The 14,525-nt window shown below is 36.1% G+C and overlaps 2 long non-coding RNA genes across 2 annotated transcripts in view; one reads left to right on the plus strand and one right to left on the minus strand.

The window, feature by feature from the left end:
• Positions 1–303: 303 nt before the first annotated feature.
• The window catches only part of LOC112582250, a 374,767-nt gene continuing 360,545 nt past the window's right edge, over positions 304–14,525 (minus strand). Inside the window, exon 6 of the long non-coding RNA XR_006640545.1 lies at positions 304–1,011. This is a non-coding gene — a long non-coding RNA (uncharacterized LOC112582250). The remainder of the gene's footprint in view (positions 1,012–14,525) is intronic.
• On the plus strand, positions 3,541–9,712 carry LOC123331522. The gene is made up of 3 exons (XR_006548201.2): positions 3,541–3,689; positions 7,033–7,069; positions 9,081–9,712. It is a non-coding gene; the product is annotated as an uncharacterized LOC123331522 (long non-coding RNA).

Here is a 14,525-nt window from a genome sequence, read left to right on the forward strand (position 1 = left end):
AAAACTTGTGTGATAACAGATGAGCAGAGCATAATAGGTAATGGAAGAGAGGCATCAACAGAAAGAAACTGGGGTTCTGGCTTTTGGAAATGATACCTAAATTGATACCTGTACTACAAGTGTGTTTAAAAGATAAGATGTATATATGTGTGTGGGTTAGGGTTATCTAGGCCAGAGAACCCCACATGTTTTGAACTAATATATGTTGAATGCTTGAAAATATGAAAAATGTAATGAGTTAGTTGAGCCAATTCATTCTTTTTTTTAAATTATTTTATTATAAATTTATTTTAATTGGAGGCTAATTACTTTACAATATTGTATTGGTTTTGTATTGGATTGGATTCATCAACATGAATCCACCATGGGTATACACATATTCCCCATCCTGAACCCCACTCCCACCTCTGGGTTCCTGATACGTTCTAGACACATTTATAAGTACTAGGAGTCAAATAGACCCAACAAAGAATTGAGTATGTGGCATAGTAACAATTCCTCTGGAGAAAATTCTAAGAGTAAGGGCAACATAAGATGTCAGAGTGAAAGTCAGATTCCATTTTAAATAAGTAGGTCAAGGAAAATTTCACTAAGAGATTGACTAAAGAGATAAGGGAATAGACATAGAATTATCATCAGCAGAGCACTCCAGGCATAGGAAAGAGGGAATAAAAGGCTTTCAATGAAGCAGTGGTTGGTGCATTCTAGGAATAGTTAGGAGGCCTGTGTGACTGAATAAAGTAAGTGAGGAAAAGAGTGATTTCATTTGACCTATATTTTACTAGGCTCATTCTGACAGCTTTGGTGGAGAATAGGATGTACTATCTAATGTCTAAGATAGTATAACTGTTATAAGAAAGAATCCCAAAATCTCAGGGACTTAATAAAATATGCATTGATCATAACAAAACCCAATGTGGATGTTTCTTAATGGGTAGATTTCTTGATCTCTCTCTTCTAATTCTTTCCATCTTGTCATCTGGTGGTCTTCTACAAACGTCTTCATGGTTTCTGGAGAAGGAAGAGAACATAAAAAAATGAGTTCTGCACAATTAACAACCTTGCATTGTATTGGCTAGAATTATCCACATGACTCCACCTATATGCTATGGAGCTGGGAAATTTAGACCTTGGTTGGGCATTTACTTTCAAGTAAAACATACACATATAGCCATTTCTACCATAGGAAACAAGCAGAAAGGAAGGAAAAACAATTTGAAGGTGACTGAGATAATATGTGTGAGAACAGATAGGGATGAGACTAGAATCTTAAGAATAGGGGTGACTGTGACCTGGATCTATTTTAAATATAGTGCTAATGAGATATGCTTTCTGATTTAATGTGGACTGAGAAGAAAAGGAGAAATCAAGATCAATTTTAAGATATCTGTCCTAGGCAATAGGAAGAACTAAATACTTAGAGATTAAAAAAGGTGCAGAACAAGACTTCTGGGAGATGATGAAGAAATGTATTTGGATGTGTTAAAATTGATTTGCTTATTAGATATTTAAGGACAGGTATCTACTATGCAGTTGGATTTATTGAGTTGTAATACATGGGAAAGGTCTTGGATGGACATAAACATTTGGTGATATATAGTCTGTTTATAGTATTAGAGGAGAAGGAAATGGCAACCCACTCCAGTGTTCTTGCCCGGAGAATCCCAGGGACGGTGGAGCCTGGTGGGCTGCCGTCTATGGGGTCGCACAGAGTTGGACACGACTGAAGCGACTTAGCAGCAGCATAGTATTAGAAGCCATAAGTCTTCAGAAAGTCACTGAAGTTTAGATGGAAACAAATAGAGGTTAAAAAAGAAGTCTTGAAGATGAAAAATCAACATAGTAAATAGAAGAAAAGCAACTACTAAGTTAGGGGGAAAAAAAAAAACTAGTAGATGTGATGCTCTGGAAGTCAAATGAAGAAAGTCTTTCAAGGAAAATATTATGTCTACTGCCAGAGATAGGTTCAATAAAATGGAGTCTAAAAATTAGCTGTCAGATTTAGGTTTGAAGGTCATTGCTGTTCAATTCTGTTAGAAAGGTGAGTGTAAAAGCCTCATTGCAGTGGGTTCAAAGAAAAAGAGAAACAGAAACACTTGAGAAAGTGAATATAGACATCTCTTTGGTGAATTTTGCTGTAAAGGAAAATAGAGAAACGGACTAGTTGTTGGAGGGCAAAATAAAAAGAAGCATTTATTTTTTAGATAAAATGTGGGGCAATTAAATGCATGTTTGTATGTTGTTAGAAATGATCCAGAGTCGAGAAAAAAGTTCATGATTAAAAAGAGGAGAGATGCCGTCAATTTCTTCCTATATATCCATTAGTATTTGTTTTACATATTCAGAGATTTCTATGTTTGGTATGTTACATTGTTATATATATAATAATGTTATAATAATATATAATGTTATATAGTTACATTTTCTTTTATATCTTGTTGGATTGATGCCTTGATCATTTTATGGTATCCTTCTTATTTCAGATATACATGTCTCAGATATACAGGGAGAATTTGACAGTATCACAATAATAGTAAGGGACTTTAATACGCCAATTACATCAATAAACAAATCATCCAGTCAGAAAAGTCAATAAGGAAACACTGGCCTTAAATGACACATTAGACCAAATGGAATATATATAACGTAATCCTTCATTATACAAAAAGGTATGAGATCTAATGGTTTGGCCTTAGCCAAGAGCATAGAAAGAAGAGGAAAGACTCAGTAGGTAGTGGGTGAATAAATATGGCAGTGGGAGTCCCAGTAAGTACTTTTCTGATTGCTCAGATTTCACACTAAAATAGGGAAGCAAGGCTGTTATTTATGTGAGTGATGATGAGGGATGAGTTGTTGGAAATGGAGCAAAGAGGCAAAGGTCATAAATAGTCATTTAGGAATGTGAGAGAATGGAAGTGCTAGAGGAAAGCAGTGTGACTGCCTGACAACATTAAGGGCTCAAATGTTGGCTTAAAACTCAACATTCAGAAAATGAAGATCATGACATCTGGTCCCATCACTTCATGGGAAATAGATGGAGAAACAATGGAAACAGTGTCAGACTTTATTTTTTGGGGCTCCAAAATCACTGCAGATGGTGACCGCAGCTATGAAATTAAAAGACGCTTACTCCTTGGAAGGAAAGTTAGGACCAACCTAGATAGCATATTCAAAAGCAGAGACATTACTTTGCCAACAAAGGTCCGTCTAATCAAGGCTATGGTTTTTCCAGTGGTCATGTATGGATGTGAGAGTTGGACTGTGAAGAAAGCTGAGTGCCGAAGAATTGATGCTTTTGAACTGTGGTGTTGGAGAAGACTCTTGAGAGTCCCTTGGACTATGAGGAGATCCAACCAGTCCATCCTAAAGGAGATCAGTCCTGGGTGTTCATTGGAAGGACTGATGCTAAAGCTGAAACTCCAGTAGTTTGGCCACCTCATGCGAAGAGTTGACTCATCGGAAAAGACTCTGATGCTGGGAGGGATTGGGGGCAGGAGGAGAAGGGGACGACAGAGGATGAGATGACTGGATGGCATCACTGACTCAATGGATGTGAGTCTGAGTGAACTCTGGGAGTTGGTGATGGACAGGGAGGCCTGGCGTGCTGCAATTCATGGGGTCACAAGGAGTCGGACACGACTGAGCGACTGAACTGAACTGAGTTTAAATTAAGATCGAGGAGTTGTCAAGTAAGTGCCAGGAGGAGAAAAGAGGGCAAGCAAAATGAGGGTATATGTAAGGGAATTTTCATGATAATGGTTATGGAATTAAGTTTCATATGATAATATGTTAGGATTTAGGGGAGTGAGGAAAAATGAAAACATGGTGTGATGGTTGTGTCTGAAGAACTGTTAGAGCTGAGAAACTAGCTGTAAGACTATGCCATGGTTCTGCAAGAATGAGAGGGTTTGAACTGATTATAGAAACAGCTGAGTCATAGGTAAGAACAAAATATAACATAGGACATTAGGAGTGGGTAACTGAAAAAAGACAGGCCAAAGTTAGTGGTAGGGAGATGGTCAAGGAATAGAGAGGCCAGGGTATGAGTAAGATCATCTATGACTATGTGGATACTGAAATCCTCAGAAATTATGTCAGGAGTGTTATTGGATAAAATGACAACAACCTTACAAATTAAACCTTTAAGCAAAGAGATAGAGGAACCTATGTCATCTGTTAAAAAAACAAACAACAAACAAACCTGTAACATGGAGGGATATTGGATGAGACAATTGGATGATCTGAGACTCAAAGATGAGTATTTTCAGGGAGAAGGGAGCACCCACCATATTCTAGAAGGGAGTTGATTCAATTCTCCTCTCTGTTTAAGGATACAGCTGAAATCTCTTCTTCCTGATGAATCCAGGAGCCACAGTACCCATTAGTCTCTTGCCTATACTTTTCAATATTTTCAGTTTAGAATGTTGTGTTATACATGCCTATATCAATATAGTCTATCACATGAGCATAATACCCAACCACAGCTGAGAGTCACCATTCTGAGTTCAAAGCCCAGTTCTGTTAGTGACCAGAAATTTACTTCACTTCTCAAGTCTCATTCCCCTTTGGAGTAAAAGTGTAGTAATAGTACAGAGCTCAGGGGTTTTGACAAAGGACTCAGTGAATTATGTAAAGACAATGTAGCATGTGCTAGGTTAACTTACACAGTATTGAGTTTTCAGACAATTTAATAATTTAACATATATTGTGAATTTTCAAAAGGGAGATATCTTACCTGAAAAAATATTTAAATCCACACAGATACACATTTGAATTTTACCTCAGCTTCTTACCAGTTATGCCATATTGGGCAAGTTATTTAATCTTCAAAAAAATGCATATATAATATTTACAGAGTTGATGAGAGTAAGAAGGCTTAGAATTAGCAGAAGCTAATTCTCCTTTAATATATGAACTGGATTATATGCAGATGACACCACCCTTATGGCAGAAAGTGAAGAGGAACTCAAAAGCCTCTTGATGAAAGTGAAAGTGGAGAGTGAAAAAGTTGGCTTAAAGCTCAACATTCAGAAAAATAAGATCATGGCATCCGGTCCCATCACTTCATGGGAAATAGATGGGGAAACAGTGGAAACAGTGTCAGACTTTATTTTTGGGGGCTCCAAAATCACTGCAGATGGTGACTGCAGCCATGAAATTAAAAGATGCTTACTCCTTGGAAGGAAAGTTATGACCAACCTAGATAGCATATTCAAAAGCAGAGACATTACTTTGCCAACACAGGTCCATCTAGTCAAGGCTATGGTTTTTCCTGTGGTCATGTATGGATGTGAGAGTTGGACTGTGAAGAAGGCTGAGCGCCAAAGAATTGATGCTTTTGAACTGTGGTGTTGGAGAAGACTCTTGAGAGTCCCTTGGACTGCAAGGAGATCCAACCAGTCCATTCTGAAGGAGATCAGCCCTGGGATTTCTTTGGAAGGAATGATGCTAAAGCTGAAACTCCAGTATTTTGGCCACCTCATGTGAAGAGTTGACTCACTGGAAAAGACTCTGATGCTGGGAGAGATTGGGGGCAAGAGGAGAAGGGGACGACAGAGGATGAGATGACTGGATGGCATCACTGACTCGATGAACGTGAGTCTGAGTGAACTCCGGGAGTTGGTGATGGACAGGGAGGCCTGGCGTGCTGCGATTCATGGGGTCGCAAAGAGTCGGACACGACTGAGCGACTGATCTGATCTGATCTGATCTGATTAGCTTGTCACTTGATATGTATTATAATATATAAAGCATATGTTTTAATTACAAGATAGAATAAATGATAAAATAATCTAACAGGTTACATAGAACCTTCAGTAGGGGCATGTATAGCAATAGTGAAGTGTAAAAATAGTGATTAAAATTATTGATTTGAATATTATCACAGAAGCATATCTAGCTAAAATCATTTTTATCTAAATTAGAAAAGCTGTAAGTCATTATTTATTACCTACAGTCCTACCTCACTGAAAAGAAAAAAAAAAAATTACTCTTGTGAAACTATCTTTCTTTTTGTACTCCCTGTTCCATGTGCCTAAATAACAAATGGCATCATTTCAAACAAATATTTTAATGGATATAAAAAAAATTACCCTTTATCCAGATTAAATGCTGTGAACTCTGGGATGAACAACTGGTTTCTTCCTTCTGACAGGGAATCATGTCCTAAAAATATCCATCAGTCTGCATTCCCCTCTGCATCTTCCATAATTTTCCCTTTGCTCTGAGCAGTGATTCTGTTATACACTGCTGGAGTGCTTATGACACCAAGAAAACACTTTCTTATTCAGAAGTCGAGTGTTAAGGCTTGGAAGGCTCAAGAGTTCAGGCGAGGTTCCTGGAAAGGTATTCGACAGCACCCAGCACTGGTCCCTACTGCGACAGAGCTGCTTAGATTCTATCCTTACTTTTGGACTGAAACTTCACCACTTTAAACAGTTGAGGAAGACTGGAGGCTCTCTGAGTTTTATTCTATGAAATAACAGGAATAATTGTCATGACAAAACATAATGGCTAAAAAACCAACTGGAAGCTATTCTGAAGAAACAATTTTCATCTCTCCATAAAATAATCCTGGAAAGATTAGAGGTGAATTCTTTAAGACCACAGATGTTTCTCACTCTTATTAGCACTTTGTAATTTAACTATCCTGCTTGGAACTACACAAAGATGATTTGCAATATGGATAATGTATATCTTTAGTGTTCAATAATAACATTTATTATCAGTATGCAATGTTATTTGTGCTTTATATTTTAAAGTGGCATAGAAAGTACTGAGTAAACGAATTCATCAGAAGTGTTGACAAGATTTTTAATTCCTTCTGTTTCCTTTGGTATTTTTCTTAAATAGACTATGTGAGCAATGTAACCCATACGTAAAACACTTCTCAGTTTATGTTTATTCTGCTTTTTTATTGCACATTTGAAAATTAATAATTCAATGTTCTAATATTAGCTGTCATCTTAGCTGTGATAAAATTAATAATTCATCAAAAATGATATCAAACAAATGGTTCCTTTTTTGTTCTAGATGAGACAGTCTTTTCAGCATTGAGAAACTACAACTGGTAAATTTATTTCCTTTATTTTAGGTCAAATCATACTTAAACATTTAAGCTGTAATTTTAATGTTTTCATTTTAAATATAGAAATCTGCATATTATCACAAGTGATGCTAAAATAACAACCTTCTTCTTGTTATAGTTGGTTGTTCCTGCCCTTGCTTATTTCTTGGCAGATAAGCATTCTTTAGAAAAAAAGCACAATAAGAGTCATGCTTTGGAAAAGTTGAATATAAATTTATTTCTTCTTGAGTTCTGGTTGATGTTGTGCTCTGCCTTTTACATGATAGAAATCACTGTAGTGAGTGATATGTGCAAGTGACAGACTTTGAAAAACTTTTTCTGAGAATATATATTTTCTGAGAAAGATATTTTAGTTGAATCTATTGGAATGTATGTTAAGTTAATGTGATCTTGAAGTATTTTCAGTTAAAAGTTGTGATTTTAAAATACTTGCTTTCAAGATTCTGTTTTTAATCCTTATTTTTTAAGGGCAGAAACTTTGTCTCTTTCTATTGTATAGTTACTGGTTTGGGGATCCTAGGGATTGGGAGTGATATTCTTTGTGGGAGAAGGGGCTGTCACCAGGAGGCATTGGTGGTATATATAGCAAAAGCATCTAAATTTGTATGAAGGCTAGGCTTCATCTTAGCCTGATTTTATGGACCATAATTATAAAATAGGGGATCTGTAGGTCAATACATGTCCCTATTATAAAATTTTATATCATAAATCTTTCAAATCTTACTGAACCATGAGTCTGACATATTAGGTGTTGTTAGGAGTAAAATTGTCTCTGGCAAGTGTGAACTCAGCATGAAGGGGTAGGTTGTAGAATTTCATCTTTTTGACCAATCATTTCAACTCCAACTTCCACAACATAAAAATGTACATTTGTACCATCTAGGGTACTTCTTAGAAAGTGGAATCCCAGTCCAGATTTAGGGATTCTGTCTTATGCAGTGAGATTAGACTAGAGCTTGGAATTCACATTTTAAAATACCCTAGATAATACCATTACAAGTGGTCTATTCAGGGTGATGATCTAGCCCAACTGAACTAGATTACCCCAGCATTCTTCTTAATGCTGTACTGTGCTTAGTTGTTCAGTCGTGTCTGACTTTTTGCTACCCCATGGACTGTAGCCCACCAGGACAGGCTCCTTTGTCCATGGGGATTCTCCAGGCAAGAATATTGGAGAGGGTTGCCATGCCCTCCTCCAGGAAATCTTGCCAACCTGGGGATGGAACCCAGGTCTCTTGCATTGCAGGCAGATTCTTTACCATTTGAGCCACCAGGGAGGCCCGTTCTTAATGTTAGTGATAAGCATATTAAGAATGCCCCCTTGGACTCTTGAGAGTGTTAGGTTTGGATGATAATATGGTCACCCTACTCACAGACCACACTTTGACAAACACATAATCCTCACCTCTGAGTAAAGCATAGCTCCTAAGTTTCAAAGAAGCATTTTGATGTTGTCAATTAGAACTGTCTGTCAAGTTAACAATGAACTTCTATACCTTGAAATGGTTGTCTTCTTCTTGGTCCCCCCTCTCTACCTGCTAACACTTACCAGTCTTTTCTTTGCTGCATTCTTTAAAAAAAATGTAATTCCTGTTAGTTTATGTTTGGATTATTCAGATAAGCATGTACTTCAAAGTTACTAGCATTCACACTAAAATATAAAGTTTTTTTCACTTAGCCTGTAAACCTATGAGAATTTGTTTTCGTACTTGAAAGTAAATCAGCTATGTGCAAAAGACCTGATAAAATCTGCCAAAATTAGAGGACATGTTAAAAACCTAAGAATTTACAGTCTTCTATCTTCCTCCTACTTTTCACAAATTAAGGAGGTGTCTTCACAGCAAAAAGAAGCAGTCCTAAAAGTTTTCCCTCCTCATTTGGTAGAATTTGTTTCATTATAATAACTCATTTATCACAATTTTCTATATTTAAGGATTCTATTTCAACAAAGATTGAGTCACCGATACTTAAGATCTAACATTTCCTTCCATAGATGCCAAGAAAAGAAGATACAGTCCGTTCTCTTCAGAAAAACATAATCTAGTATAGCAAGAAGACAGATAAATATTTCTTTACACTGTGATGTACGTTATATTCGAGTCATATCCAAAATGTCTTAGGAACACAAAAGAAAGAGTAAAAATAAAACAAGTTTAATTAAGAAATGCAGAAGTATCTTTTTTCCTAGACATCTAGGTATGAAGCTTTTTAGGGAATACATTAACAGCCGATTCTAGTTGAAGGCAGTACTGATGTACCACAGAAATGGAAATTTTCACTGAAGCTTTATTTGACCAATAACATTGTTGAAGGAGGACCTACTATGTACAAAGTATTTTCCTTGGCACTGAAGGTGGTGTAATGAATACATAAATCATATTCTCTGTTCTCCAAAAGCTGAAAGACGTATGACTAAAGAGAAGAGCTTACTCATTAGGATACAGAATTTGAGACAAGGACAAATTTTCTATTGACTGAGAAAAATGTGACAATCTGTAATAATGAAGATCATATTCCGGCTTAGAATTTGTATGTAAGATTTTGTAAATTTGTCTGCAAGAATTTTTCTGTAATAACTTTCTAAATCAAAATATTCATTTCATAAAATGTTCTGACAAAGATTCATCTCTTCTCTTCTCTGTTCTCTTGGTTTTTCTTTGTTCATTTTATTTAGGACCTCAACAGTCTTCCCTGATGTGACCACACTTCATATCTCTGGGCCTCATCCACATGTTTTGCAATTTAATAATCCTTAATTAACTACACAATGCTTTCTAAATATTTTTCAGTGTCTAGGATGCTCTGCCATTCCATATTTGATGAACAAAGAGTGTGAAGGGCACAGATCATATGTTCTGTGAATTTTTCACTTATATTTTCCTACCCATATGTGGCCTTCAATAGACATTGGGCCAACTTTTTATTACCTGGAACTTACATGAGGGATTGAGAAGATTCAAGAATCTGAAATCAGGAATTATCAGGAAATAATAGACTTGCTAATTAAACAGCAGTGAAGATATTACAAAACTAGAGGAAAACAGGCAGAACAGTCTTTACCATAAATTGTAGCAATATTTTTTGGACCTGTCTCCTAAAGTAAATGAAAAATAAACAAATGGGACCTAATTAAAGTTAAAATTGCAGGCCAATATCATAGGTAAACATAGATGCAAATATCTTCAACAAAATACTAGCAAACCAAATCCAACAATATATTAAAAGGATCATATACCATAATCAAGTGGGATCAACCCCAGGGATGCAAGGATTCTGCAAAAGCCACAAATCAGTGTGATATGCCACATTAACAAAGTGAAGAATAAAAATCACATGATTATCTCAACAGAGGCAGAAATAGCTTTTGGCTAAATTCAGCTTTCCAAAAAATGAAAATAGAGGAATCATACCTCAACATAATAAAAGCCATATATGACAAACCTACAGCTAACATTATTCTCAATGGCTAAAAGCTGAAACCATTCCCTCAAAGGGAACAAGACAGGGATGTTCACGCTTGCCACTTGTATTCAATATAGTTTTGGAAATCCTAGCCATGGCAATCAGAAGAGAAAGAAAACCAAATTGGAAAAGAAATAAAACTGTCAGTTTACAGATGACACAATACTATACATATACATTTAAGATGCTACTGGAACACTACTAGACTTCACCAGTGAATTCAGTAAAGTTGCACAATACAAAATTAATGCACAGAAATCACTTATATACCTATACACTAACAACAAAAGATCATAAAGAGAAACTAGGGAAATAATCTCATTTGCCATCATATTAAAAAGCATAAAATAAGTAGGAATAAACCTACCTAAGGAGACAAAATGCCTGTACTTTGAAAACTGTAAGATGTTGATGAAAGAAATCAAAAGATGACACAGATGGAAGGATATACCAGGTTCTTGATTTATAAAAATCAATATTGTTAAAATGACTACATTATCCATGGCAATCTACAGATTCAATGCAGTCTCTAGCAAATTACCAATGGCATTTTCACAGAAGTAGAAAAAAAAATTTTAAATTTACAAGGAAACAGAAAAGACCCCAAAGATCCAAAACAGTCCTGAGAAAGAAAAACTGAGCAGGAGGAATCAGCCTCTCTGACTTCAGACTACACTTCAAAGCTATGGTAATCATAAAAGTATGGTACTGGCACAAAAAAAAAGGAATATAGATCAATGGAACAGGACAGAATGCCCCCAAATAAACTCATGTTTCTGGTTAATAGTCTACAACAAAAGTTGCAAGAATATACAATGGATAAAAGTATCTTCAGTAAGTGCTGGGAAACTGAACAGTGACACGTTAAAAAAAAAAAAAAAGGACATTCTCTAACATTCTACATAAGAATAAACTCAAAAAGGATCAAAGAATTAAATGCAAGCTGGGACACTGTAAGACTCTTAAAGGAAAACACAAGAACACTTGTTAACATAAATTGCAGCAACATCTTTTAGATCTTTTAGATCTATCTCCTAGAATAATCAAAATGAAAACAAAACAAACAAACAAAAACCAAATGGGACATAATTAAATTTCAAGCTTCTGTGCAGCAAAGGAAACCACAAACAAAAGGAAACCAACAGAATGGGAATAAATATCTGAAAATTAAGGGGCTGAGAAGGGATTAATCTCCAGAATAAACAATTAATGTAACTCAATATCCAAAAAACAAATAACCTAATCAAAAATGGGCAGAATAGTTAAATTGACATTTCTCCATAGAAGAAATCCAGATGGCCAAGAGGCACATGAGATGATGTCAACATCACTAATTATCAGAAATACAAATCAAAACTACAATGAGGTATCACCTCACACCAGTTAGAATGGCCTTCACCAAAAGTCTACCAACAATAAATGGCTGGAAGGGGTGTGAATAAAAGGGAACCCCCCCCCAGCCCCACCACACACACACACACTGTTGGGAAGAATGTAAATTGGTACAGCCATTATGGAGAACAGGATGAAGCTTGCTTAAACTAAATTCAGAGCTATTCCTATGATTCAGTAGTCTCACTCTTGGTCATATATCTGGAGAAAACCATAATCTGAAAAGATACACACACTCCAATGTTCATTGCATCAAAACAGACAAGCCATAACCTAAATATCAACAGAGGAATGGATAAAAAAGATGTGGTATATTAATATTTGTGTGTGTGTGTGAGCACTCAGTTGCTCAGTCATGTCCAATTCTTTGTGACTCCATGGACTGTAGCCTGCCAGGTTGCTTTGTCCATGGAATTTTCCAGGCAAGAATACTGGAGTAGGTTGCCATTTCCTCCTCCTCCAGAGGATCTTCCTGACCCAAGAATCAAACCCATGTCTCTGTCTCCTGCATTGGCAGGTGGATTCTTTAGCATTGCACCACCTGGAAGCCCGGTGATTTACATTATATATATATACACATACATACAATGGAATATTATTCAGTCATAAACATGAAATAATCCCATTTGCAGCAATATGGATAGACCAAGATATTATCATACTAACTGAAGTCAGACAGGAAGACAAATATCACTTATATGTGGAATCTAAATTTTAAAAAAAGACACAAATGAACTTATTTACAAAACATAAACAGACTTAGAGATATTGAAAGCAAACTTAAAGTCACCAAATTCCCAGTTAAAGTGGAAATGTGGCAGGGGAGGAATAAATCAGGAGCTTCAGATGAACACACACACATACACACACACTACTATTTGTAAGACAGATAACCAGCAAGGACCTACTGTATAGCACAGGGAACTATATGCTGAGATACCCTATATGAAAAAATAATTTATAAAATATTGAATATATGTACATATATAACTGAATTACTTCGCTGTACACCTGAAGCTAACAACACTGTGAATCAAGTATACTTCAATAAAATTAAAATATTAAAATAATGGAAAACTGTAAAAGCTTTTTATAGAAAAGGAAACCACTGAGAAAATGAAAAATACAACAGAGCAAATGAGAGAAAATAATTCCAAATGATGCAAATAAGGTATTAATATTCAAAATACATAAACAGCTTATATAACTTAATATCAAAAAATAAACAATTCAGTTGAAAATAGAATTGAACAGACATTTTTTTCTAAAGTGGAAATGAAGATAAAAAGATGCTCATGCTTTCAGGGACATGAAAAGATGCTCATCACTAATCATCAGGGAAATGCAAATGAAAACCACAGTAGATGTCAACTCACACCTGTCAGAATGACTATCATAAAAAAGAACACAAATTACAAATGTTGACAATTATTTGGAAAAAAGAGAACCCTTGTACACTGCTGGTAGAAGTGTAAATCGGTGCAGTCACTGTGGGAAAAACAGGATGGAATTTTCTCAAAAAATACAGATAGCACTAACATGCATACATGTTCAGTTGCTCAGTCATGTCAGACTCTTTGCGACTCCATGGACTATAGCCTGCCAGGCTCTTCTGTCCTTGGAATTCTCCAGGCAAGAATATGGAGTGGTTTGCCATTGTCTTCTCCAAGGGATCTTTCCAACCCAGAGATAGAAGCTGAGTCTCCTGCATAGGTAGGCAGATTCTTTACCATGTGAGCCACCAGGGCTCTGTGTACCAGAAGACCTAGAAATTCCACTCCTGGGTATATATTTGAAAAAATAATAAACAATATAAATTTGAAAAGACACATGCATTCCAGTGGTCATAGAAGCATTACTTACAATTGCCAAGATGTGGAAACAACCTAAGCGTCCATCAACAGATGAACGAATGCAAGTGTGAGATACACACACACACACACACAGTGGAATACTACTCAGTCATAAAAGAACTGAATTTTGCTATTTGTAGCAGCATGGATAGATTTGGATGGAGGGCATTCGGCTAAGTGAAATTTGTTAGAAAAAACTGTATGGTATAAGTCATATGTGGAACCTAAAAAATATAACTACTGGATATAACAAAAAAGCAGATGCACAGATATAAGAACAAACTAGTAGTTACTAGCAGCAGGGCAATATAAGGATGGGAAGGGGGAGATACAAAACTCTCGGGTATAAGGCTCAGTGTACTGTACCACACAGGGAATAGAGCCAGTATTTTGTAATAACTAACTGGAAAGTAACCTTTAAAGTTGTATAAAAATAAAAAATTAAAATTTTGTGTTACAGTATGCAAGTGCTACAGTCTGAATGTTTATTTTTCCCCTAAATTCATATGTTGAAATCCTAATGCCCAATGCAATGATATTAGTCATTAAAAAGCTTTGGGGGTGATTAGGTCATGAGATTGATATCCTGATAAAAGAGAAAACAGAGCTCCCTTGCCCACTTCCATCCTGTGAGGACACAATGAAAAGTCTACAACCTGGAAAAGGGCCCTCACTCAACTATACTGGCACCCTGACCTCAGACTGCTAGCCTACAGAACCATGAAAAATAA

Source organism: Bubalus bubalis, chromosome 2 (assembly GCF_019923935.1).
Source record: "Bubalus bubalis isolate 160015118507 breed Murrah chromosome 2, NDDB_SH_1, whole genome shotgun sequence".
Lineage (NCBI taxonomy): Eukaryota > Metazoa > Chordata > Mammalia > Artiodactyla > Bovidae > Bubalus > Bubalus bubalis.